General features: G+C 38.9%; 1 long non-coding RNA gene and 1 pseudogene across 2 annotated transcripts; one reads left to right on the top strand and one right to left on the bottom strand.

The window, feature by feature from the left end:
- LOC116740219 lies at positions 1 to 26,660 on the top strand. 2 transcript variants are annotated; one of them, XR_004345843.1, is made up of 4 exons: positions 1 to 130; positions 6,890 to 6,892; positions 19,097 to 19,102; positions 26,649 to 26,660. It is a non-coding gene; the product is annotated as an uncharacterized LOC116740219 (long non-coding RNA). The 2 variants fall into 2 exon arrangements; XR_004345842.1 differs by having other exon boundaries at positions 1 to 224.
- LOC116740218 lies at positions 449 to 2,124 on the bottom strand (annotated as a pseudogene).
- Positions 26,661 to 27,974: the final 1,314 nt, after the last annotated feature.

The following is a 27,974-nucleotide window of genomic DNA, read 5'->3' as shown; positions in this document are numbered from 1 at the left end:
TTTTTAACTCATCTCTGTAGGAAGGTGGTGGGCAGGGGCCCCAGAGAAAGGAAGGGTCCAAGACTCCTTTAGCTGGCCTGGGTGCAGGGCACCACCCCAGCAGCTAACACAGGACAACCTACTATCTCAGGTTCGGGCAGATACAGGATGGAATGCAGAAGAAAATGAATGCTTATAGGAAATCATTTTGCTTGGAATGCTAGATGGCCAAGCTTCAGCCTTTGGTCCTGTGCAACCCTTGCCTCACTTGTCAATAGTGAAAATTAGTTTAAGTTAGAAGAACCAACTAGGGTCACACCAAGTTCTGCTACCTTCACGCTCATTGTTAGAAAAAGATTAACTTGTGTGAACGTTCTGATCTGTTAATTCCTGGGGACTGCTTTATTCTTCCCCAAAGACTATTTTTTGGTCAAATAACCCCAAAGGCTGAAAGCTGAAACACACCTGTCCTGATGTGCAGTTCCTTAAGAATGGATTGGCTGTATGGTTGAGCTGATACGGAAAAGCTGCACCTTCCTGCAGAAGATCAAAGACCAGCTATCCCACCCCAGATCTCAGCCTGAGGTATATTTCAGTGAAGGCAGGTAGCTGTGCTTCTCAAAGCAGAGAAGCAGTTTAAGAGCAGAAAGGTAGAGGAAATCTAGAAAAGAACCATCTTGATACAGATTTATCCCACGGTGTGAGGGAGAGGGCAAAGAACCCAGTGGCACTTTGCTTATCCAGCAATTTCTGTCACTGTGGTGACCAACTTCTGCCCATTCCATACGGTCTTGAATTGCTCAGGGACTGGGAGCTCATTGAAGTCATCGCCTTCTGTAGGAATGAGGACATTCATCTCAGAAGATTTGGCACTGACTATCTCACAATCTAGGGAATTCTTGCTCAGGTATACGTGGCAGCCATCTGTTTTGTTAATGGAAATGGTCAGCACTTTACCCATTACCTGAACTTTGACATCCCTACAATTGATTATCTCCACAATGCCCACCACGTCATTGAACACCAGACCAAGTTTCTTACAGTTATCTACTGTAGTAGAGTTAATTTTGCTCTTGATTTGCAATGTTGAGTTGACACACTTGAATATGTAAGCCGCCTGTTTCAGCTCTGTGTCATCTATCACCAGGTTGGAAACATTCTCCTGATTTTCCACTCTCCACTTCTTGCCCTTCAGTTCAAGTAGAGCTGGCTCCTTCTTTGTGACTGGTTTGGGGGATGGGCTGACTCCTGGTTTAGATGCAGAGAATGGTTTGGGGCTACTTCGTACTGGAGCACTCTGAGCGTTCAAGGCAGGGTTCTTTTGAGTCTTCATGTCATCAGATACAAGTTTCAGGGCATGTGCGATGCTCTCCCCCTGATTAACCTGTGCAAACAGTGCTGAGCGGGAAGCAGACTCATCTGAGCCTGAACTGCTGGGGACTCAGGGGGAGGTGGGCCTGGGGCTGGGGTAGGACCCGATCCAGCAGAGGGACCAGATGGCAATCCACTCAGTCCTTTTGCCACGGCCCGGTTTTGCTCCAAGCCAGTCCAGTGGTATGGAACTCTTTAATGTAAGCCTGCAGCTCTGTCCATATACTCAAGTAAGCTTTGACCCAACCCACATCTTTGTACTCCTTGAGGAGTCAGTTTGTATAAAACATGGCAGCATCATTCATTGCCTTCACTTAGGGACCAGACTTGGGAGCCATAGCCACCCAACCCAGGGCCTGGATACTTTTGCTGACAGCTGACAGGTGATTGAACAACTTGCTGCCTCGGTTCTTCTCCCGAAAGGTTATCACTTCTTGGATCTGCTCGGAGATGGGTGCCAACAAATCAGAAAGCTTATTGCCTGCTGGCTGCTGGCCTTGAGAGGCTGTAACCAAGAGCGCTCACTCCAACTTCAGACCTGTGTGGACCGTCTCCGCATATGCTTCTGCACATCTCCCCCAATCTCTTTACCGATCTTGAGGTACTCTGCCACAGGACTGGCCAACGGTGAGTCAAACGCTTGCACCTACGGAGTCGTTCCTGCTTTTGCAGCACTGTCTCTACACCCACGGTGCGTGTCAGGGGCACGGAGCCTGCCTTCAGGCGGCCCACCGCTCTCTCCAGTCTTTCTACCAGATTTTGCGTGTCAGCCATAATGTAGCACCTGCTCAGAGCTCTGCCTCACCTCGGGACTGTGCTCAGCCGCTCTCCCTAGAAACATTTCTTAAGGAGATTTTTTCTTCTACTGAGGCCAGATTCTAAGCGAGTCACACTTATGTTCATTACCTTCCCATAGGATTTGGCTCACTGGTGTGAAAAAACACTGTGTAGTCTTTGAAATTAAAATGGCCTACCAAAGTGGTTAAAAATGGCAGCGAAAAGTGGAAGAATACCAATGTACAATCTTTTGCATCAGCATTTCTCAAATCACTCTCTTTCATCCATTTTTATTTCTACTGATTTAGTCGAAACCCTTACCACTTCTGTTGCGATCCTAACAGGTTCCCTTACCTGCAGTCTCACCCTGCTGTAATTTATTCTCCACATGGCAGAGAGATTTCCCACAGTCGTCATGGGTCAGGTTATTCTTCTCATTGGCTCTCTTTGGTTGCCTGTGGCGGGAAATGTCCAAACTCTCTGTTACAGACTAGAGGGTGCATCGTGATTCTCCACTTCTCTCTAAATGCGGATAAACCTCCTCAACCAAGGGGCCTATGAGCTGCAAAGTGATCAGGTTTCTGTCTACATCTCCACAGGCAGGGGACCCTTCACTCTTTACCTCTCACGTTGTTCTGTCTACCCTGGCTTGGCCTGCCTTTTGTGTCGGTAGCCATTGCATTTATCACATTGAATTCTGCAGAATGTAAGTCATGAAAGATGTTAACTGGAGCTGTTAAAAAAATTGGTCAAAGAAATTTGAGAAATTGGTGAATATTAAATCATGCTAAAGTCTGAACATCCTATTCTAAAAAAAAAAAAGAAAAAGAAAAAAGCAGCTTTGCTTAACCAAACATTTCCCAAACATAGCTGAACTCAGAATACCTTGTTTTGGAAACACACCTGGGTAAATCTGTTTCCTGGGTCAACAATCTGGAAAATTCACTCTTAAAGCTCTTTGCATCCTGGTCTCTCTTTTGCCCCCTCCCATACATACACTGATGTGAATTCTTCTGTTTTCCTTACGGCATACACCCATCACCCTTAGCACAGTGCTGTAACATTTACTATCTCAAGATTCCTTTGGATATAATTTGCAAAAAACAAATTCAGATTAGTTTTAGCAAATGGGGAAGATTTCATATTGGCAAATATAATGGTGGATGGCAATCTTGGTTATAACTTAGTAGTTCTCAGTAGAGGGTGATTTTGTCCCTCCACCTACTGTCCCTCAGGAGAAATGTGACAATGTCTGAAGACATTTTTGTTGTCACAACTGCACGAAAGTGGTGCTACTGTCATCTAGTGCCAGGTAGAGGTAGGCACCCTCACCACCACCAGGAGGAAGTATTGAGCCCAAAATGCCACCGGTGCCAAAATTGAGAAACTCGACTAGATCCAAACACTCAAGTTATTAGGAATTCTTTGTTATTCCTCTCTCATTTCTTCTGTCAAAGCTTGATTTTTATCTTTGTCTGCGTCGCAGGAAATATGCCTGGTGTCCATATCAGATTCCCTTAAATCTAGTTTTATGACCTAATAGAAGAAAAGTCTTCTTCACTAGTTTCAACCAGAAAAATATGCAAGAATTTATTTAATTGGTCCAGGTTTAATCATGTGTTCATTACAGAATCACTCCCTGTAGATGTTACAATGATCCCAACATAGGCCATGTTCCCATCTTTGGGGAGATGGCATGAGAATTGCGGTGGGGTGGTCTGTATCAGTCAGGCAAAAGCAACATTTATCACACTTTCTTAGAATTCACTTCCTCATTTTAAAAATAGAAACGATAATTTATTTCATAAAACATCATTGTGAGACATTTTTAATGTATATAACGAGTCTAACAATATTTGAAATAAGAGAGATGTTTAATAAATGGTGGATATGATTTGTAGATTCTTTTTCATGTTTTTACTGTGGCAAGAACACTTAACAGGAGGTCAACCCTCTTAACACGTCCTTAAGTCCGCAATGCAGTATTGTTTACTACGGGCACAATATTGTATGGCAGATCTCTAGAACTTATTCCTCTCACATGACTGAAATTCCATACCCTTTGAGAAGCAACTCCCCAACCCCCCTTCCCTCAGTCCTAGTAACCACCATTCTACTCTCTATTTCTATAAGTTTGACTATTTTAAAGACTTCATATAAGCAGAATCATACAATATTTGTCCCTTGTGTCCAGCTTACTTCACTTAGCATAATGTCCTCCAGGTTCATCCGTGTTGTCATATATGGCAGGATTTCCTTCTTTTTCTAAGGCTAAGTAATATTACATTTTATATATATATATATATATATATATATATATATATATATATATATACACACACATATATATATCACACTTTCTTTATCCATTCATCATCAATGGACATTTAGGTTGTTTCTATGTCTTGGCTACTGTGAATAATGCTGCAATGAACAAGGGAGTGCATGTATTTCTTACAGATCCTTATTTCAGTTCTTTTGGATATATAGCCGGAAGCAGGATTGCAGGGTCATAGGGTAATTCTATATTTTAATTTTTTCAGGAGTCTCCATACTGTTTTCCATAGTGACTGCATCATTTTACATTCCTGCCAACAATGTATAAGAGTTTCAATTTCTCCACATCCTCACCAATATGTGTTTTGTTTGTTTTGCTTTAAAAATAGACATTCTAACAGGTGTGAGGTGATATCTCGTTGTGGTTTTATTTGTATTTCTCTGATGATTAGTGATGTTGATCACCTTTTCTTATACCTGTTGGTCATTTGTATTTCTTCTTTGAAGAAATGTCTATACAAGTCCTTTGCCCATTTTTTAATGACTATTTCATTTTTGCTATTGAGTTGTAGGAGTTTCTTACATAACTTGGATATCAATCCTTTATCAGATATATGTTTTGCAAATATTTTCTCTCATTCTGTAGGTTGCCTTTTCGCTCTGTTGGTTGTTTTGTTTGCTTTGCAGAAGCTTTTTAGTTTGATGTAGTCCCATTTGTCTAATATTGCTTTTGCTACTTGTGCTTTTGGTGTCATATTAATTGGTAGCCATTTAATGATGATGCTGATTAGAAGACAAATAAGAAAGCAATATAAATAGTCAATCTCTAACATGAAAAGAAATCAATATCATATGTAGTCCAGAAATCAGGATAGAAAACATAATATTTATCTTTGGTTTTGATTTTTATTTTTAAGTGTCAGCAATTGGGCTTTTAAATTTGCTTGCTTACAGAAGTATACCACAAGCTGATAAAATATATCTGGTAGCTGTGGTGTCAGGAGTCCGTTTAGAGTTGTGAAATATACACAGTTTGAAATATTTGGTGTCAAGGTAGCATTTAAATCCTCAGACCAATTAAGTCTAATTATTGAGTGAATAGTAATACTTTTCTTCAACAACGTGAAAGTTAAATTAAAACTTATTTTCAAATTAGAAGGTAACACCTACTACCTGTCAGTCAGTCAAATGTTTGAGGATCTGGTTAGGGAAAAAATAGAGATTAAAAATACTAAAGTAAAGTCAAGTCTTTCTTATATTATGAGCATTATTATACTTAGATTATACAAAAATCTTGCTTTTTAAACCAGTACTGTGGCAAACCTAAAATAGATTTTTCTGAAACTCATGAAAAAGGTCTAGTTAAAGGTGTCAAGCATGTGTGAATTGTAGTAACTCATGGGCTTGGAATGGCAGAAACGTCCCATCGGTTGTTGCCAACTGACAACAATCTCATTGTTCTCTCCAGCTATATTAAAATTACATAATATTTCTCCTGTTTTATGTGCGCTCTGGTGGAGAGCTATAAAAAGTAAGCAGATAGGTAAGAACCTGGCTACAGAGATTAGCACAGGAGGAAAACCTTACCATGGCAGTCAGCAAAGAAGACCATCTTGTTGGGTATAAAAATCACGAGTAAATACACACAAGGTATACACACATATATGAAGAATATTCCAGGCTTCACCCACTGTGCTGCAGAAGCTAAAATTTTGCTCACTGGGTTATGGATAACATATGAAGGGTGCTGTGCAGTGTAGAAACAAAGACATCAGCAATGGCCAATGTGAACCACGTTTTCTGATGATCAATAAATATGGAGTAGGCTCAGTTTTATATTCAACTATATTTTTTTCTTTTTTTAAACATCTTTATTGGAGTATAATTGCTTTACAATGGTGTGTTAGTTTCTGCTTTATAACAAAGTGAATCAGCTATACATGTACATATATCCCCATTTCCCCTCCCTCTTGCATCTTCCTCCCACACTCCCTATCCCACCCCTCTAGGCGCTCACAAAGCACCGAGCTGATCTCCCTGTGCTACTATTGCTGCTATTGCTAAGTAGTATTCCACTGAATGAATATACCACATTTTTAAAGATTTCATTAAAAAATACCATTCTTCCATAGAATGGAACAAAGTAATGTATATTACAACATTGGTATGTCTCAAAAATATTCCCGTACCAACACCAATAACCTTGGTGTTTCATTGACCAATAATCCTGTGAATTTGCAATATTACCTCCCCCTCCTCTCATTTCACAAATGTGGAAGCACAAGCCCTTAACCACTAGGCTGTATAGAGACTGAATTCATGCCTTAGAGCTGGTTCTCAGTACCCGCTTATATATCTAAGTGGTTAGTAACTCCAAGCTAAATGAGCTAATCAAATTTAGGAGTATCGTGAGTATACGTAGATTGTTGTTTTCCAAGTTCTGTGGGCATGGAGGGAGAGCTGTGTTCTTGACTCTGAAAAAGAGAGAGTTAGGTTTATCAATTCAGAAGGGCCTGTGTTTCTACTCTCTAAATAAGAGACTGTTAACAAATGTCATATCATCGTGGCAAAAACTTTCTTACAATATGCCAAATTCCTTTGCTTCACTCTCTTGTACCTTAAATAGACTAGTACACTTAAGCACTCAAAATCAAATCATTGGAAGATGTTTTATATAAAAAGTCTCTTAGTGCTTTTTCCCCTCCCTTCTTATTAAAATGTCAACACCTAAGTCTAACCATGGAGAAGGTATTGTTTGCTGGATGAATAATCTTAGCCAGTGAATCGTCCTTTCCCTCATGCCTCCCTCCTTCAAAAAGAGGATTAAGCCATTGTTCCCTCTGAATTCAACAACTAAAGTAATAAAAATGATGTTTTTCTTTATAAAGTCAAGAAATTACAAGTTTACTGGTATTCTGGGTTCAATTTTTAACCCTCAACAACCCTGTATGGCATTCCTGAGAGGGTAAACTCCTGTTTTCTTTTTCCCAAATGATGACAGGAAAATTCTTCTTTCAATGTACCAGAAAAGGCAGAATTAATACAATATTGGTGACACTGAAAAAGAGAAAAAGAAAAACAAAGAAAAGCAACAAACAATCATTGAGCATTTTACAAACACTACCTCCTTCATCCCTTCCTTGGTGGTGGAAGTATTACCATTACCACAGATAACTGTGGCTCCATGAGGTGATATTATCTACACAAAATCACTCAGATGCTAAGAGGTGAAATTGGGATTTAAACTTAAGTCATTTTTGACCCTATGTCCCTTATGTGTGTACATTCAGCCATATGAAGTATTTTGTCAAAACTCACTTCTTTGCTCTTTTCTCATAAGTTTAAGAATTACTGGATATTAACCTGTTAACCTTTTATTCTTCCTCACCGAATGTTATTCTTAAATAGGGAAAGGAAAATAAAATGTGCCCTCAGGAGCCAAAGTTGTTAGGTCTAGTTTACCCTACTATGTTTCCCCCCCCAACTTTGTCTACTCAACTTCCATTCCATGAGTTGAAAACTCCTGCTGATAAAATAGAAGCTGTTAATAATGGAATTCAACATCATACTCTAGTTTTTCACACTGGGGTGTTGAACATCAGGATTCCAATCTAGTCCCAATGTTTTTTCTATCTGCTTTCCTTGCGTGACCTCATTCATGTCAATGGACTAAATTATTATATCCGTGCTGCTTGTTTTCGAATCTCACTCCCCAGCCCATACATCTTCACTGTGCTCCAAATCCTTGAGTCCAAGTACTTCTTCTTCATTTAGAGGTTTCACTGGCGTCTAGAATTCAACAATTCCAAAACCAACTCTGTCACCTCTCTGCGAAATAAACATTATAGATGTGATAAAGAAAGAATGAAAAGGAAATAAGGAAGGAGGGAAGGAAATAAGGAAGGAGGGAAGAACCAGTTCCACATTCCGTGTTCCACTTTTCATTGAAGGGTACCACCAGCCATCTGGTGGCCAACCAAACACCAGAGCAGCACATTTGACTACTCTTCATTTCTTGCAGCTGATCGATCTCCAGGACCCACTGGCTTTACAGTCTATATTTCTCAAGTAGTCAGCCTTTTTGCCCCTAATGTTGTTCAGTCTCTGGCATCTATTTTCAAGAATCAATCCACTAGCTTTCTAAAGGGGTTTCTATTCAATCTTTTTCCTTGTCCACTCCTACAATCTGAACTCCATGCTGTAATACGAGGTAAACGTTTAAAAATGAATATCTGAACATGCCAATCCCTGTTCCTGCTGTAGTACTATAGGGTTTAAGGCATGGAGCCAGACTGCCTGGGTTTGATCCTGGCTCTGTCATTTATGACCTTGGGAAAGTTACTTAACCTCTCTATGCATCAATTTTGTTTTTGTAAAATAAGGATAATAATAATGATAACCTTATGGGATTACTATGAAATTAACCACATGAAATGCATACTATGTAAGTGCTATATAAATGTTAGTTGTTTTAGTTTTTTCTTATTATTGCTGAAACACTTCAGTGAAGCCCAAACTCCATTACAGGACTTACCAGGTTTTTTGTGTTCTGACTACCATGTACCTCACTGGTCTAATTCCTCAACACTTTTCACTCTCACTGTAGAAGCTCTGGCTATAAATTTCTTTCACTTCTTCCAGTGTACACTGCTTTCTTTTATCTCTGGCTAGTCCTTATGTCTGGAACACATTTTCCTAACCACCTACTTCCTCTTCTTCCTTAAGGTCTCAGTATAGGTATTTCTTCCTCCTGGAAGCTTTCCTTGAATCCCTAACCTGAGTTAGGTGCCCTTCCTCAGTGATGCTATGACATCCCACAGCTGCTCCATCTGCACTTACCATATCTCTCCAGAGCACTGTGACTGACCATCTACATATCTGTCTTCACCACTAAATGTGCAGACACCGTGAGTGTGGGCACGCTGTCTTCCTTGTATTCTTTGACATAGCATCCAGTGCAAAGTACATTCTTTATAAATATTTACTGAATGTGTTAACTAAAGAGACTTTTTGCACTTTGTTGATGCACAAATGTTCACAATCAAATATGCTCCCTACCATACCCAGTTTCTAGTGGAAAATATAAAGAAAATAAACTTGTTAATTCTAAACCTGATAGATTGGGCTGTGGAGGAGGAACATCTCCCTGCCTCCCAGTGACTTTGCTGTTTTTTGCTACAGTTCCTGAACTCAGTGCAATATTAGCTATAGTCATAATTTTGATTCGATTTTTTTTCTCCCATTGTCACTTGTTAGGCTCTCTATTTATTTCCTCAAACTTAATAAAAATTACTGTATTTCATAACCATTATGGTGTAGATTATCAGAGTCTCAAGACCCAAAGATTACTAAAGAATTATAATTTGAAGAGCAATGATTTATTAGTTATAGCAGTTTTATTTAAATAAACAAGAGAATATAAGATTCCTCTTAAATTCATTTACAATTCCAAAGAAATTTCCACAGATATGTGTGAGGAACAGTCATAATCACTTTTTCTTTATAATCACTTTTTTTTTTTTGGTGGTACGCGGGCCTCTCACTGTTATGGCCTCTCCCATTGCGGAGCACAGGCTCCGGACGCAGGCTCAGCGGCCATGGCTCACGGGCCCAGCCGCTCCGCGGCATGTGGGATCTTCCCAGACCGGGGCACGAACCCGTGTCCCCTGCATCGGCAGGCGGACTCTCAACCACTGCACCACCAGGGAAGCCCCCATAATCACTTATTTATGCTTCTACTATATTCAAACCACTTTTAATGTTTGCTTGAATCATTGTTTCTTCTTGAATTGCCAGTGGTGATAGAAAGACAGTGCCACATTATATTTGAAAGTACAGGGAGAATTTCTTCAATAATCCCAAAGGTAGTGAAATAAACTACTAAACAAGTATAATAAGTAACAGCAAAAGTACCATAAGTAATAAGTTATAGCAACATTTTCTAAGCTAATTTTCAACATACTAAGTTGCTACAAATATTTTTTTTTTTGCTGAAACAAAAGAAAATAAAAAGAATTGGATAGGAATTTTACAAAATATGATTTGATCGAAAATAGGAAAATTTTAAATGCACAAAAGATTGCCCCACAGTCTCCACACTGTCTGGAAAAATAAGTGACAAGGTAAGACTATAAAGTAACTTTTTTAATCACATCTCCCAGTTTTCTGTCCATTGACTGGACAAATTTTAAAATAAAACCCAGCTTTTCCTTTCTTCTTTACTATCCCTGAGGCCACTTTAATTCTTTACATTCTAAGAATAGCCCCCCAAATAGGTAAGAATTTTCCAAGGGGAAATATTATTTCAATTTTCTTCATTCAATATCTACCACCCCAGGGCTTCCCTGGTGGCGCAGTGGTTGAGAGTCCGCCTGCCAATGCAGGGGACACGGGTTCGTGCCCCGGTCCGGGAAGATCCCACATGCCGCGGAGCGGCTGGGCCCGTGAGCCATGGCCGCTGAGCCTGCGCGTCCGGAGCCTGTGCTCTGCAATGGGAGAGGCCACAACAGTGAGAGGGCCGCGTACCGCAGAAAAAAAAAAATCTACCTCCCCTATGTCATCTAAATTCTAATTCTACATAATTCCTTTATGTCTTTCCTTATGACAGTACACTGGTGATTTAATAACTCCTTCCCGCTCCCTTCCTTCCCCCCTTCCTTCCTCCCTCCCTCCCTTCTTCCCTCTGTCCCTTCCCCCCTCCCTCCGTACCTTCCTTCTCCCCTTCCTTCCTCCCTCCCTCCCTCTCTTCCTTCCTTCGAATCTTTAGCACAACCTGGTACTGTGCTACCAATTTGTTTATGACCCTTAATTTCCCCCTTAATGAACCAAGGTTCACACCAGGAGAGCCTAGGTGGGGTGATGTTTCTCTCCATCTGTTGTTTGTCATGTTAAATTTACATATCTCTGGCAGTGCCCATATCCGATAATGATAGGTGAGGGTGTGTTATATATGTGCTAACAGAAAGCTATTTTATAATTCCTGCATGCAATTAGTAATTTTCATCCCAGTTCAATCTTTCTTGCTTGCAGTAAACCTTAACTACAAAACGCTCAGCTGGAATTACTAACAAAATAACCTTTACAAGTGATGCCTTTTTTTCTTTACCTGGTATCATTTGAAGCATGATGTCCAGTGAGGTAGAACTTTAATTTCTAAGTATGTATGTATGTATTTAAATAAGAGAGCTTGCACATAAAAACTGCTTGCTTCTTTCCATTTCTAGAGATAGTGTTGTCCATTTATCTTGGGGTAAATTTTCTCTTTTTCCCACCTTATAGTTTGGTGAAAAAATGGACACGTTTGCATAGGGAGCCCAGAGGCTTGCTGAGAGTGGAAAGATAATGATCTAGACTCCTTCCCATTGAGTTTCCATGTTTTTAAACCATGTCTGAAGGACCTGGAGCTATGACTGAGACCTACGAATCCCTAAAGGGAGATAACTGTAATGAAAAGAGGAATTAGGGCTGGTGTCCCAGACACAGCACCAACCTGTAAGTTTTTATGTCAGGTCATATAACAGGTGAGTTACACTTGTTCCCTTTCTGACCCAGTTACTCAGGTACCATGAGTGTGGTTGAAAGAAGGAGATCCTCTGTACAATCTCTGTTACATCTTTAGACTGCTGGCCCTCCCAGCTGGGAAGAATGACACACAGAGGTAGTAGCAGCAGCAATGGAGAATGAAGTCTCACCTTCCTTTCTATTATGACCATCAGCACGCCAAAGCTACTAGATCCTGGGAATGAGAAATGAAGTGTGGACTTCCCCAAATCAGTGGGATGAGAGGTCAAAGGCATTTAATCTGAGTATATAAGTAAACTCTTCCCCTATTGTGTAACTTCACCTAGGGAACTGACACCATCTGGTAATATAATTTACATGGACTTTATTATTCCAGCTGAGGGATCCGAGCGTAAATCTTATTTTTGAGGTTGGAGGAAACAAAATAGACTCATGGTGAAGGAAATGTATGCCTTATCTCAAGTTGATTTAAATGTTTGAACTTCTTGAAAAATTTCCAGTCCAAAAATTAGGCAGTAGTTGCCCCTGTTGGCTTTGTATGTGCTGATGTGGCCTGGTGGAACCGCATTTCCTGGAATCCCCTTCTATGCAGGTGTGTGGTCAGGGAGGGCCAGAGAGAGATCCTCGTGGGAGACCAGGAGGGTGAAGTGGAGCTGTAGCCCTTCTGTGGATGGTGACACACATTGTCACCACTCAACTGTCAGCTCACCTCCTTGGCCTGAGCCACCAGCTGGGTCAGCTATCGATTCAGTTTCCCTGGTTTTTCCTTCAGCTTCTTTGACCCCTGGGCCAGGTATGTGTTCAGCTCCATGATGAAAGGTCCAGCTTCCATAGGACACCCTACTCATTATGGTCAGAGGCAACAAGAACTGATGAGGGTTTCTGTCCATCCTTGTAGGTTCCAGCTTGTTCTCACTCCCACCCACTTTGCATCAGCTTTCCTCCCCCAGACCCAACTTCTGTCCAGCAGATACCAGCTCCAGCATCAGAAATGGGATAACAGCCTTAGAGAAGCTAAGTACTCAGCTTCCACAGTTACTTATGGCCAAATAGGTACTAAATCCATATATATCTGATCTACAGTTCTGTTTCTCTGATTGAATCCTTGCTGATACACTGTCATCTGGCATTGTAGACTTAAGACTATGGCAGTCACATGGGCACCCCTGGCAATATTACCTTTCAGTGAGTATTTTAGAGGTGTATATACTTAGGCAACTATTTCCCTCACTCTTCAAATTTGAAGAGATCATTTTAACAAAGGTAAAACTCATTCTTCTGACAAACATATTCCCGATTCTACTTCCTCACCCTCTTTTTAAGGCACTGTCTCTTTCCATCTTTTCCCACCTTTGTTAGATAAAGATCAGGACAAAATATTTGAATCTGAAGTTCTAGAAAGCTAAAGCTTATCTGTTTCTCAAAAGATTGGTAGTGGAGCATTTATCTCACTATTTTTCAATGGGTACTTCTTTAATAAATCCGTAATGCAAGTGCAAGGACAACTTGATTTGGGGATTTTTTGTTGCTGACCAAGGTTTTAAATCTCAAAGACATCAGTGCATGGAAATCTTCATCAATGTGCATGTTACTTCAGCACCACCTTCATCAGAAAGTTGGCAAAAAAAGAAAGAAAACATCTAAGAAGGTAAGAATGAAAATGGAGCTTGATTGATCACTTAAAAAATCATCAGTACACGTATTAAACCTGAGCTTTTTCTGGGTTAGAACCACCTCTCCTTCCACCCTGTGAAACTATCCTTAATCATTAGATTCCACTAAATGAACAAAATCCATAACCATATTTCAAACACACGTAGAAAATTAACTCATAAGAAAAAAGTGAAAATGCTTCATTAAGGAATTTAATTTCTAGTAAAGTTCTTATTAATGATATATTGAGTCAGGAGTAGTGACAATTTATTATAAGATAAACAAAGCAACGTGCTACCTGATGTTGGGAAGCTGAGCACAAAGAAAGGTTCCTGGTATAGCCTTTGATAGGATCATTTCAACAAAAAAAATCTGAAATTAAATGCCAAAAATATCGTATATGGTATGACATCAAATATAAATATATACATGATATTTGGGGCACTTAATTTAGTATAAATATACAAATATATATAATATATAATTTAATATATATGCAAAACTACTTAATTCTTTATACATTTTAGAAATATATTTTTGAGAACAGTAATGTAGCGACTATAATGAAAATTAGGAGTATACATAAAGTTGGGCACTTAAGTGCATTTGTGATCTAAGGTGAGTTAAGACCTTCCCAAAACCACCAATAGGCCTCAGGAAACAACAGAGTCTGAATTACTCATTTTACAGATGAGGAAACTGATAACCAAGGACATAGAGACCTGTGGTGGTCACTGCAGGTCAGGGGTCCAGGGTCTCCTGACTTCTAATCCAAAATGCTAACAAACTAGTGGTTATCAGTAGGGTGAGGGTGAGGGGCAAGACAAGGTAGGGGATTAAGTGGCACAAACTACTAGGTATAAAATAAGTAAGATACAAGGATGTAATGTACAGATGTACAGCATAGGGGACATAGCCAATATTTTATCATAACTTTATATGGAGTATAATCTATAAAGCTATCAAATCACTATGTGGTACACCTGAAACTAATATAATATTGTAAGTCAACTATACGTCAATTAAAAAATATAAAAATAGACAAATGCTGACCCCGCACACTGGCCCCTCTGTGGGGAGCAGCTGGTTCTTGGGTAAAACAAAAGGGCTGTGTTCTAACACTGTGATCACTGCAGCTTTAGTTGCAGATAAAGTGCACTTTCCCCACTTTACATAAAAGACAAAATCCACATGCTAAGAATATCCCTGTTGTCGGTGTGAAGGGAGTGATTGCACATTTCACAAAATGATGCAATTCAGGCACACGTTGCTGGTGCTTGCTCCCTGCAGGCTCGGGCACCTCTCCAAGTCCAAATCCAGCTGCCGTGTCTCATTTTGAGGCTCATATAACCACCTTCTACTAACAAAAGTCATGCTTATTCTTTCAGTTTTTTAAAGTTATGTGTGAAAAGTAGGAGATTAAAGCAGATGAAGAGAGAGCCATGCACATAGCAGGGGCAACTTGTTACTACAGTGAGGCACAGGCTGGGAATTAAATGAGTTACTGTTTCACTTTTAGAGTTGCTAGAAAATACAGCAAGAGGAAAATACTGAGAATCTGGGCACAGGTCTCTGGAATTGATGTTTAAAAATTTGCTTAAATGATTCATACTGGCCTTTTAACAGTCATTGCATACCTGTTAACCCAGTTCCACCACTTAGTGGCTTGGACCTGTTGACCCCTCTGTGCCTCAGTTTCCTAATCTCTAAAATTGGAATGTAATAGTATCCACACTCCCACGTAGACTGGCCTATGTTAGAGTCCTGGAAATGCCCACTTACACAGTGGGCAAACCACAGTAAAACCTTGACCTTTCTGCCATCTTTTCTGTTCTACCTCCTGTTCAAAATGCTGTGAAGATTGAAAGAGAGTAAGATCTAAAGGGCTGTAGAGACGTGGGGGATGGTTACAATGCTCTGTCTATACTGTACCTACCCTCAGTGATGTGATCTCCAAACGCCAGTGCAGGTGACCAAGTTTACCTCTATGATATTGAGCTTAAGACCTTTTCACTCTGTAGTTGGGAACCTTAGCTTCTAGGGAAAAACTCGCTGGAAAAATATTAGGACATTTTATTTGTCACAAGATGACACTCCCACCCCAAGCCATGAAAATCAGGTAATAACCCAGGCTGTCTTATGATGGTTTCAAAGTATCAGTGCTGGGAACCCATTTCAAACAAACTACACGCACACACACACACACGCACACACACACACACGCACACACATAAGCTCACAGAAGTTGGATCCAGAAACTCGGGGCATTTTGTCATGTCTCTTCCATACCCTCTCCCATATCCAAAGCACCTACATGATGTCTACAACATATTAACTTCTCAAATTATTGAGTGACGTCTTAATCTACTATACATGTTTGCTGACATATTTTCTTTCTTTTCGTTTAAACACCTTTGAGTATAATTGCTTTACAATGGTGTGTCAGTTTCTGCTTTATAACAAAGTGAATCAGTTATACATATACACGTGTCCCCATATCTCTTCCCTCTTGCGTCTCCCTCCCTCCCACCCTCCCTATCCCACCCCTCTAGGTGGTCACAAAGCACCAAGGTGATCTCTCTGTGCTATGCGGCTGCTTCCCACTAGCTATCTATTTTACGTTTGGTAGTGTATATATGTCCATGCTACTCTCTCACTTTGTCGCAGCTTACCTTTGCCCTCCCCATATCCTCAAGTCCATTCTCTAATAGGTCTGCATCTTTATTCCCATCTTGCCCCTAGGATCTTCATGACCTTTTTTTTTTTTTTCCTAGATTCCATATATATATGTTAGCATACAGTATTTGTTTCTCTCTTTCTGACTTACTTCACTCTGTGTGACAGACTCTAGGTCCATCCACCTCACTACAAATAACTCACTTTCGTTTCTTTTTATGGCTGAGTAATATTCCATTGTATATATGTGCCACATCTTCTTTATCCATTCATCTGTTGATGGACACTTAGGTTGCTTCCATCTCCTGGCTATTGTAAATAGAGCAGCAATGAACATTTTGGTACATGATTCTTTTTGAATTATGGTTTTCTCAGGGCATATGTGCAGTAGTGGGATTGCTGGGTCGTATGGTAGTTCTATTTGTAGTTTTTTAAGGAACCTCCATACTGTTCTCCATAGTGGCTGTATCAATTTACATTCCCACCAACAGTGCAAGAGGGTTCCCTTTTCTCCACACCCTCTCCAGCATTTATTGTTTGTAGATTTTTTGATGATGGCCACTCTGACTGGTGTGAGTTGCTATCTCATTGTAGTGTTGATTTGCATTTCTCTAATGATTAGTGATGTTGAGCATCCTTTCATGTGTTTGTTGGCAATCTATATATCTTCTTTGGAGAAATGTCTCTTTAGGTCTTCTGCCCATTTTTGGATTGGGTTGTTTGTTTTTTTGATATTGAGCTGCATGAGCTGCTTGTATATTTTGGAGACTAATCCTTTATCAGTTGCTTCATTTGCAAATATTTTCTCCCATTCTGTTGGTTGTCTTTTGATCTTGTTTATGGTTTCCTTTGCTGTGCAAAAGCTTTGAAGTTTCATTAGGTCCCATTTGTTGCTTTTTGTTTTTATTTCCATTTCTGTAGGAGGTAGATCAAAAAGGATCTTGCTGTGAATTATGGCACAGAGTGTACTGCCTATGTTTTCCTCTAAGAGTTTGATGGTGTCTGGCCTTATATTTAGGTCTTTAATCCATCTTGAGTTTATTTTTGTGTATGGTGTTAGGGAGTGTTCTAATTTCATTCTTTTACATGTAGCTGTCCAGTTTTCCCAGCACCACTTATTGAAGAGGCTGTCTTTTCTCCACTGTATATTCTTGCCTCCTTTATCAAAGATAAGGTAACCATGTGTGTGGGTTGATCTCGGGGCTTTTGATCCTGTTCCATTGATCTATATTTCTGTTTTTGTGCCAGTACCATACTGTCTTTTTTTTTTTTTTTTTTTTTAAACATATTTATTGGGGTATAATTGCTTTACAATGGTGTGTTAGTTTCTGCTTTATAACAAAGTGAATCAGTTATACATATACATATGTTCCCATATGTCTTCCCTCTTGCGTCTCCCTCCCTCCCACTCTCCCTATCCCACCCCTCCAGGCTGTCACAAAGCACCGAGCTAATATCCTGTGCCTTGCGGCTGCTTCCCCCTAGCTATCTACCTTACTACGTTTGTTAGTGTGTATATGTCCATGACTCTCTCTCACCCTGTCAAAGCTCACCCTTCCCCCTCCCCATATCCTCAAGTCCGTTCTCCAGTACGTCTGCGTCTTCATTCCTATCTTACCCCTAGGTTCTTCATGACATTTTTTTCCCCTTAAATTCCATATATATGTGTTAGCATATGGTATTTGTCTTTTTCTTTCTGACTTACTTCACTCTGAATGACAGACTCTAGGTCTATCCATCTCATTACAAATAGCTCAATTTCATTTCTTTTTAAGGCTGAGTAATATTCCATTGTACATATGTGCCACATCTTCTTTATCCATTCATCCGATGATGGGTGCTTAGGTTGTTTCCATCTCCGGGCTATTGTAAATAGAGCTGCAATGAACATTTTGGTACATGACTCTTTTTGAATTTTGGTTTTCTCAGGGTGTATGCCCACTAGTGGGATTGCTGGGTCATATGGTAATTCTATTTGTAGTTTTTTAAGGAACCTCCATACTGTTCTCCATAGTGGCTGAACCAATTCACATTCCCACCAGCAGTGCAAGAGGGTTCCCTTTTCTCCACAGCCTCTCCAGCACTTATTGTTTCTAGATTTTTTCATGATGGCCATTCTGACTGGTGTGAGATGATATCTCATTGTAGTGTCGATTTGCATTTCTCTAATGATTAATGATGTTGAGCATTCTTTCATGTGTTTGTTGGCATTCTGTATATCTTCTTTGGAGAAATGTCTATTTAGGTCTTCTGCCCATTTTTGGATTGGGTTGTTTGTTTTTTTGTTATTGAGCTGCATGAGCTGCTTGTAAATTTTGGAGATTAATCCTTTGTCAGTTGCTTCATCTGCAAATATTTTCTCCCATTCTGAGGGCTGTCTTTTGGTCTTGATTATGGTTCCCTTTGCTGTGCAAAAGCTTTGAAGTTTCATTAGGTCCCATTTGTTTATTTTTGTTTTTACTTCCATTTCTCTAGGAGGTGGGTCAGAAAGGATCTTGCTGTGATTTATGTCATAGAGTGTTCTGCCTATGTTTTCCTCTAAGAGTTTGATAGTTTCTGGCCTTACATTTAGGTCTTTAATCCATTTTGAGCTTATTTTTGTGTATGGTGTTAGGGAGTGATCTAATCTCATACTTTTACATGTACCTGTCCAGTTTTCCCAGCACCATTTATTGAAGAGGCTGTCCTTTCTCCACTGTATATTCCTGCCACCTTTATCAAAGATAAGGTGTCCGTATGTGCGTGGGTTTATCTCTGGGCTTTCTATCCTGTTCCATTGGTCTATCTTTCTGTTTTTGTGCCAGTACCATACTGTCTTGATTACTGTAGCTTTGTAGTATAGTCTGAAGTCAGGGGGCCTGATTCCTCCAGCTCCGTTTTTCGTTCTCAAGATTGCTTTGGCTATTCGGGGTCTTTTGTGTTTCCATACAAATTGCGAAATTTTTTGTTCTAGTTCTGTGAAAAATGCCAGTGGTAGTTTGACAGGGATTGCACTGAATCCGTAGATTGCTTTGGGTAGTAGAGTCATTTTCACAATGTTGATTCTTCCCATCCAAGAACATGGTATATCTCTCCATCTATTTGTATCATCTTTAATTTCTTTCATCAGTGTCTTATAATTTTCTGCATACAGGTCTTTTGTCTCCTTAGGTAGGTTTATTCCTAGATATTTTATTCTTTTTGTTGCAATGGTAAATGGGAGTGTTTTCTTAATTTCTCTTTCAGATTTTTCATCATTAGTGTATAGGAAGGCAAGAGATTTCTGTGCATTAATTTTGTATCCTGCTACTTTACCAAATTCATTGATTAGCTCTAGTCATTTTCTGGTGGCTACTTTAGGATTCTCTATGTACAGTATCATGTCATCTGTAAACAGTGACAACTTTACTTCTTCTTTTCCAATTTGGATTCCTTTATTTCTTTTTCTTCTCTGATTGCTGTGACCAAAACTTCCAAAACTATGTTGAATAATAGTGGTGAGAGTGGGCAACCTTGTCTTGTTCCTGATCTTAATGGAAATGGTTTCAGTTTTTCACCATTCAGGACAATGTTGGCTGTTTGTTTGTTGGTTTGTCATATATGGCCTTTATTATGTTGAGGAAAGTTCCCTCTATGCCTACTTTCTGGAGGGTTTTTATCAAAAATGGGTGTTGAATTTTGTCAAAAGCTTTCTCTGCATCTATTGAGATGATCATATTGTTTTTATTCTTCAGTTTGTTAATATGGTGGATCACATTGATTGATTTGCGTATATTGAAGAATCCTTGCATTTCTGGGATAAACTCCACTTGATCATGGTGTATGATCCTTTTAATTTGCTGTTGGATTCTGTTTGCTAGTATTTTGTTGAGGATTTTTGCATCTATGTTCATCAGTGCTATTGGCCTGTAGTTTTCTTTCTTTGTGACATCTTTGTCTGATTTTGGTATCAGGGTGATGGTGGCCTCGTAGAATGAGTATAGGAGTGTTCCTCCCTCTGCTATATTTTGGAAGAGTTTGAGAAGGATAGGTGTTAGCTCTTCTCTAAATGTTTGATAGAATTCACCTGTGAAGCCATCTGGTCCTGGGCTTTTGTTTGTTGGAAGATTTTTAATCACAGTTTCAATTTCATTGCTTATGATTGGTCTGTTCATATTTTCTATTTCTCCCTGGTTCAATCTTGGAAGGTTGTGCATTTCTAAGAATTTGTTCATTTCTTCCAAGATGTCCATTTTATTGGCATAGAGTTGCTTGTAGTAATCTCTCATGATCCTTTGTATTTCTGCAGTGTCAGTTGTTACTTCTCCATTTGCATTTCTAATTCTATTGATTTGAGTCTTCTCCCTTTTTTTCTTGATATGTCTGGCTAATGGTTTATCAATTTTGTTTCTCTTCTCAAAGAACCAGCTTTTAGTTTTATTGATCTTTGCTATCATTTCCTTCATTTCTTTTTCATTTATTTCTGATATGATCTTTATGATTTCTTTGCTTTTGCTAACTTTGGGGTGTTTTTGTTCTTCTTTCTCTAATTGTTTTAGGTGTAAGGTTAGGTTGTTTATTTGAGATTTTTCTTGTTTCTTAAGGTAGGCTTGTATAGCTATAAATTTCCCTCTTAGAACTGCTTTTGCTGCATCCCATAGGTTTTGGGTCGTTGTGTTTTCATTGTCATTTGTTTCTAGGTATTTTTTGATTTCCTCTTTGATTTCTTCAGTGATCTCTTGGTTATTAAGTAGTGTGTTGTTTAGCCTCCGTGTGTTTGTATTTCTTACAGATTTTTTCCTGTAATTGATATCTAGTCTCATAGTGTTGTGGTCAGAAAAGATATTTGATACGATTTTAATTTTCTTAAATTTACCAACGCTTGATTTGTGGCCTAAGATATGATCTATCCTGGAGAATGTTCCATGAGCACTTGTGAAGAATGTGTATTCCGTTGTTTTTGGATGGAATATCCTATAAATATCAATGAAGTCCATCTTGTTTAATGTATCATTTAAAGCTTGTGTTTCCTTATTTATTTTCATTTTGGATGATCTGACCGTTGGTGGAAGTGGGGTGTTAAAGTCCCCTAGTATGATTGTGTTACTGTCGATTTCCCGTTTATGGCTGTTAGTATTTGCCTTATGTAATGAAGAGCTCCTATGTTGGATGCATAAATATTTACAATTGTTATATCTTCTTCTTGGATTGATCCCTTGATTATTATATAGTGTCCTCCTTTGTCTCTTGTAATAGTCTTTGTTTTAAAGTCTGTTTTGTCTGATATGAGAATTGCTACTCCAGCTTTCTTTTGATTTCCATTTGCATGGAATATCTTTTTCCATCCCTGCACTTTCAGTCTGTATGTGTCCCTAGGTCTGAAGTGGGTCTCTTGGAGACAGCAAATATACGGGTCTTGTTTCGGTATCCATTCAGCCTGTCTATGTCTTTTGGTTGAAGCATTTAATCCATTTCCATTTAAGGTGATTATCGATATATATGTTTCAATTCCTATTTTCTTAATTGTTTTGGGTTTATTATTGTAGGTCTTTTCCTTCTCTTGTATTTCCTGCCTAGAGAAGTTGCTTTAGCATTTGTTGTAAAGCTGGTTTGGTGTTGATGAATTCTCTTAGCTTTTGCTTGTCTGTAAAGGTTTTAATTTCTCCGCCAAATCTCAATGAGATCCTTGCTGGGTAGAGTAATCTTGGTTGTAGGTTTTACTCTTTCATCACTTTAAATATGTCCTGCCACTGTGTTCTGGCTTGCAGAGTTTCTGCTGAAAGATCAGCTATTAACCTTATTGGGATTCCCTTATGTGTTACTTGTTGTTTTTCCCTTGCTGCTTTTAATATGTTTTCTTTGTATTTAATTTTTGATAGTTTGATTAATATGTGTCTTGGCGTGTTTCTCCTTGGATTTATCCTGTATAGGACTCTGTGCTTCTTGGACTTGATTGACTATTTCCTTTCCCATATTAGGGAAGTTTTCAACTATAATCTCTTCAAATATTTTCTCAGTCCCTTTCTTTTTCTCTTCTTCTTCTGGGACCCCTGTAATTCGAATGTTAATGCATTTAATGTTGTCCCAGAGGTCTCTGAGATGGTCCTCAATTCTTTTCATTCTTTTTTCTTTATTCTGCTCTGCAGTAGTTATTTCCACTATTTTATCTTCCAGGTCACTTATCTGTTCTTCTGCCTCAGTTATTCTGCTATTGATCCCTTCTAGAGAATTTTTAATTTCATTTATTGTGTTGTTCATCTCTGTTCGTTTGCTCTTTAGTTCTTCTAGGTCCTTGTTAAACGTTTCTTGTATTTTCTCCATTTTATTTCCAAGTTTTTGGATCATCTTTGCTATCATTATTCTGAATTCTTTTTCAGGTAGACTGCCTATTTCCTCTTCATTTGTTAGGTCTGGTGGTTTTTTTCCTTGCTCCTTCATCTGCTGTGTGTTTCTCTGTCTTCTCATTTTGCTTAACTTACTGTGTTTAGGGTCTCCTTTTCGTAGGCTGCAGGTTCGTAGTTTCCATTGTTTTTGGTGTCTGTCCCCAGTGGCTAAGGTTGGTTCAGTGGGTTGTGTACGCTTCCTGGTTGAGGGGACTAATGCCTATGTTCTTGTGGATGAGGCTGGATCTTGTCTTTCTGGTGGGCAGGTCCACACCTGGTGGTGTGTTTTGTGTGCTGACATATTTTATAAAGAGCATGAATATTTCAAATTCTGGATAATATGTTGATCTAGATTTTTTTTATACTTTACAAAATCACTTTTGTTTCTTTTGCTAAAATATGTTCTGTCAAGCCCTGGGAACTTATTCTTCATTGTAGAAGTACTGAACAAAATAAAAAATACATTCTCAGTCTTTTCTTCAGATGCTTTAGACATCCTGGCCTCTTTTTAAAAGTGAGATATTGAAGTTTTCAGAACTTTAAAGTTATGATATTTTTGTCTCTCTGAACCTTAAGGTAACTGAAAGAAGAGGAACATTTTCCTGACATTCTTTTTCCTTCAACAGAGTGTTGTATATCACTCATATGGGATAATATGAGGAAAAATAAGGGGCAGCATTTGCCCTAAGATTTGTCACAAAATACCCTAAATTTTGAGTTCTTAATTGACTAAAGTTATAACTGTGCAATAATTTCTTCAAGTTAAACACTACCTCTTCATTTCACGCCCACCTTCCTTCATTTATCTGTTTATTCATTCATTCATTCATTCATTCATTTAACAGTCATGCACTGAGCATAAAATTAGGTATGGAGACAGCCAGTTGAATGAAAGAAATGCACAGAAAGAACATCAGATCCCAAGCAAGAGGATGCAGATTTTGATTAATTCAGCAAATGTTTATTGAACCTCTCCTGATTATCAAGCTTTGTGCTAGGCTCTGGAGATAGAGCTGTAAACAAAATACAGAAGTGCTGTCCTTATAGAACTTAAAGGATAGTGAGTCAGAAAACAAACACCTGAATAAACAATAGAGTGATCATTTCTGTGGGAGTCATACATGGGGTGATATGATAGAAATCTGTTGCTGGTTATTTTCAACAGATAGTGTAGTTAGAAAAGACCTCTGAAAAGGTGGTCTGAGAACTGAAGGAACTGAAAGATGAGGACAAGCCATGTGAAAAGACAGGGAAAAGAATGTTCCAGGCTAAGGAACAGTATCCACAGAGGTCCTTTTACATAAAGAATGATCTGGAAAGGAGACAAGGGTGGGTAAAGCGAAATAAAACAAGATGAGAAGTGGGGAAGGGTGCTAGGTAAGGTATGCCTTAAGACATGGTAACAGTTTTGATACATTCCCTTTGCTTAGAACTATGGTATTAATGGCCACCTATCATATATCCAATAACTATGTGTTGTATAAGGGATCAGAACATCAGGAGAAACTATATATCCTATATGAAAGATACAGAAGCAATTTCAAATTTACAGAGGAGTTGAAAGAGTAGTGCATAGTACTCCCATATATCCTTTGCCTAGAGGCTTCTTTCAAGTTTCTAATTTTCCCGTTTATGTCCTTTGAAGTAAAAGGATGCATATCCAGGATTGCAGGGCACCAGCTGTCAGCTCTCTGATCTCCTCTCAACTGGGACAGGGCCCTAATGTGGCCTTGACATTAATTTTCAGTGCTTACAAGCCAGTTATTTTGTGGAATGGGGTTTCTCTAGTATTTGTTTATGATTTGACTAAGGTATGCATTTCTTCTTTCTTGACCAGATTATCACATATGTGATATTTTATTCTTCTGTCTGCATCCTACTGCATGGCTTGTGACACAGATTTGTTTCATTACTGGTGGTGCTAACTCTGGTTACTTCATTAAGATGGTACCTGCCTGGCATTATTGCCTCTACAGAGTAACTTTCCTCCCCCTTGTAATTAACAGTGTTTTGTAGAGAGGTAACTTGAGACTAATTAAAATCCTATTCTTCTCACTTTTACCACTGGTTTTAGCACCACTGATATGCCTTGGCTGAGTTAATTATTAGTATGATTATTACCATGAAATGGAGATTTTCTAATTACACAATTTCTTTTATAGTTGTTAGTTTGCATTTTTTTGTATGGAAAAAATCCCCCCCTTTTATTCATACAACTATTTGTTTATATTAGTATGGACTTGTAGATTCCAGTTTAATTTAGTGAGTTATAATCTCTTAATATCTTTATTAATTTTGAGGCTCAAATTTTCCCTGATTTTAGCCAGTGGGAGCCCCTTCAATCTGTCTTTGCATCCTTTTGACATGTCCTCATCAATCTTTGAGCATTTTCTTACTTTCTGGTAGGACAAAGTGCTCCAGGCTATCTTGTGATTTTCCTGACCTAGTCCTGGGAATCTGCCATTTCTCTGATGAGACCTGGTTCCTTTCAATAGAGAAATGATATTTAGAAACCAAGATCTGGACACTAGCTGTACTCATGGCCACTAGGATGTCAGTGATCTTAGGATCTCAGGGTGGAGAATTCACATCAATATCTCCAATTCCGATCCAACAATAAAAAGTTTATTCTAGCTTTTCCCCTTTCCATCTTTCCCGTCCCTTCTCAGGCAGTGAGAAACCTCACTGAACTGTCATCTTATTGCATTTCAATACCCTCCTCATATGGACCACAGCTGTCACCAGACTGACTGAAAAAAAAAAAAAGAAAGGAAGAAATGAAGGAAGGTAGACATTCATTTTTTTTTAATGAATGAATTTAGTGATACCACAGTGAAATCATTTCTATTGAATGTATTTTGTTTCAGGATCTCTCCATTTACAACCATATCCAGCCTCTTTCAATCTAAATTGTTAGTCACCCAACAAGCTTCCCTCCTAGGGTCTTTTGGAGTCCAGCATCACTGTTGTGTCATTGTAACCTAGCCAGTGGCTGTGTGGATCTGCTTTTAGAAAGTTCTTGTTTAGGCACAGGTGGGGGGGCTGTAAAAAATATATAAGTTACAGTTCTTCAACCAGAAATGAGGGACTCTGCTCTAGCAGAATGGCTAATCAGTCAATGACTCTATCTCAGAAAAGACTGAAAATGTCATAAGAAGAATAAACTGCATCAAAGGTGTAAATGAGGGAAAACTGATAACTAGAAACAGAAACTGTTCTCACTAGAGCTTAGTTTGTATTCTACCTCAGTCTTACTTGGCGAACAAGTAAATACCTAAGAAAAGATAAAACTGTTAGATTTAATAGAATTTGCAGAAGACCTTAAACTAAACACATCTAACAACAGCAACAAAAAAAAAATGTGATGATGGAAATGTCAATTTCCTTAACAGCTTCCTCTATTTTACTTTCTGATGCCAGGTACAAATTCACTCTAAATTCTGTCACAGGGATTTAGATGCACATGTTTGAGACATTGACAGTTGCTCAGTAGTGGATTTTAAAATACCATTGGTTTGCAGGAATGCCTGATAGAGGATATGCATGACTCATGGGGAAGTGGGCCTTCCTGACTCATTTTCTAGGCTGCTTCTATCACCAGAGGCAAACATTTGACCCTGCAATCCCCAACATTAATGTATCTTACCCAGCTCTAAGTCTTGCTGCGTTATTTTTATCTTCTCACAAAGAAGTCATTCATCCATTAATTTCTTCAGTCAATCAACAAACACCAATAATTCTCTTCTGTCCTATCAGCATGGGATAAAAAGATGTTTCTGAGATTCATATATTTATTCACAATTCTTTACTAAGTAGTTACTATGTGATAGGAATTATTCTTGGTGCTGGGGATGAACAAGGCAAAAGTTTCTGTTCTCATGAAGTTTGTGGGAGATTGACATATAAAGTAATGAGTACTTTTCAGAAAATTATAAATGCAGTGAAGACAATGAAACAGGCAACATGATGGAGTGTTGAGGAGTGCTACTTTCAATTTGATGGTCAAGGAAAGCCATCCCTGAAGAAGTGTTGCTGGGTCTGAATGATGAAAAGGAGCACAAGTCTAAAAAGCCTTTGAGAAGAGTATTTGAGATAGTGATATCCATTACATTTTAAAGAAACAGTACAATACAAACTGGGCATTCGCTGTATTGATAAGTTCTTCAATGGAAGTATATATAGTGAGTTTAGGCAGACAGAAAGTAGTGCATTAGGAAGGCTGGGAGCATGAGACAGATATTGGAGATTAGGGAAAGCATTGCAGAAGGGTAGTATTTCAGAAGAGTTGATGGTATTTCTGAGCTTCTTAGGCAGATAAGAGAAAGACATGAAGTCAAATTATCATGGGCAAAGGCTGAAACCACACGGTATGTTCAGGCAATAAACTTTGATGGACACACTTAGAGCTTATAATGAAAATGAGACTGAATGGAAATGAGTGGAAAGGTAGGAACAGGGAAATATATTTTTTAAGTTCTGCACTGAGTACTTAACACTCAGTTGAGCTACAATTTGATTGCTGTGATTTTTAAAAAATAGGTTAATGATCCTCACAAACCACCTAGATCTATGATATTCCAAGCCTTTCTCCCAGTGTCTGGAAATTCTTAAGAGGGCCCCAAAGCTTATGCTAAGGAATGAGGGAGGGCTGAATGGGAAGACCTTGAGTATTCATGCCCTTGTTAAACTGGAGCTCTTGATTTTTTTTTTTTTAATGTTTCTAGCTTGTTGGGATTCTGTTTCACAGGTTATTTTTGAATAATGAGTTTTAATATTAAAAAATTAAAAACAAACATAATTACACAGATATGAGAGTTTTACTTCTGGCTATGGCAGAATGGCTTCTGGCAGACTAATCCCCGCTCCCCCCAGCCCACCTCCACCCCACAGAGCACAACTATAAAGATGGAAAGAAATAAAAAACCCTCTGAAAACCCTGGAGAGTGACCAAGATAGCTGGAACTTTCTCATAAATGATTAGTGATTGGTGCTACTAAATATTCAGTAAGAGAAGCATTTTCCCCCTTTTCCTATGTTCCTATTTTTGCCCTAAGTAGGAACTTTCCACCTTTTAGAAGTAGTGGGAATTTCAGTACCTGGTCTATTATCCATCCAATTCCACACACGTTGGATTGGTGCCATTTGGATCTGAGCATGTATATGTTCTATCTTCCCTGGACATGCTTGTGTACTTGCTTGTGCTTCTGCTTCTGTATTGTAAGCACCCTTGTGTAAAGAATCAGTCCTGTGTGTGCCCACTGTCACCACCCGAGCATATAAGGAAGTGACTCTGGGTGTCTGGATAAGTGTCCACCCCTGAGACCCTAACTCTTCTTGGGATGGACCATGGATTCAGCTCAGGAAGCACTGCAGAGCTTG

Source organism: Phocoena sinus, chromosome 15 (genome assembly GCF_008692025.1).
Source record: "Phocoena sinus isolate mPhoSin1 chromosome 15, mPhoSin1.pri, whole genome shotgun sequence".
Taxonomy (NCBI): domain Eukaryota; kingdom Metazoa; phylum Chordata; class Mammalia; order Artiodactyla; family Phocoenidae; genus Phocoena; species Phocoena sinus.
The sequence above is the reverse complement of the archived record's forward strand: the minus strand, read 5'-3'. Positions and strand labels throughout refer to the sequence as shown.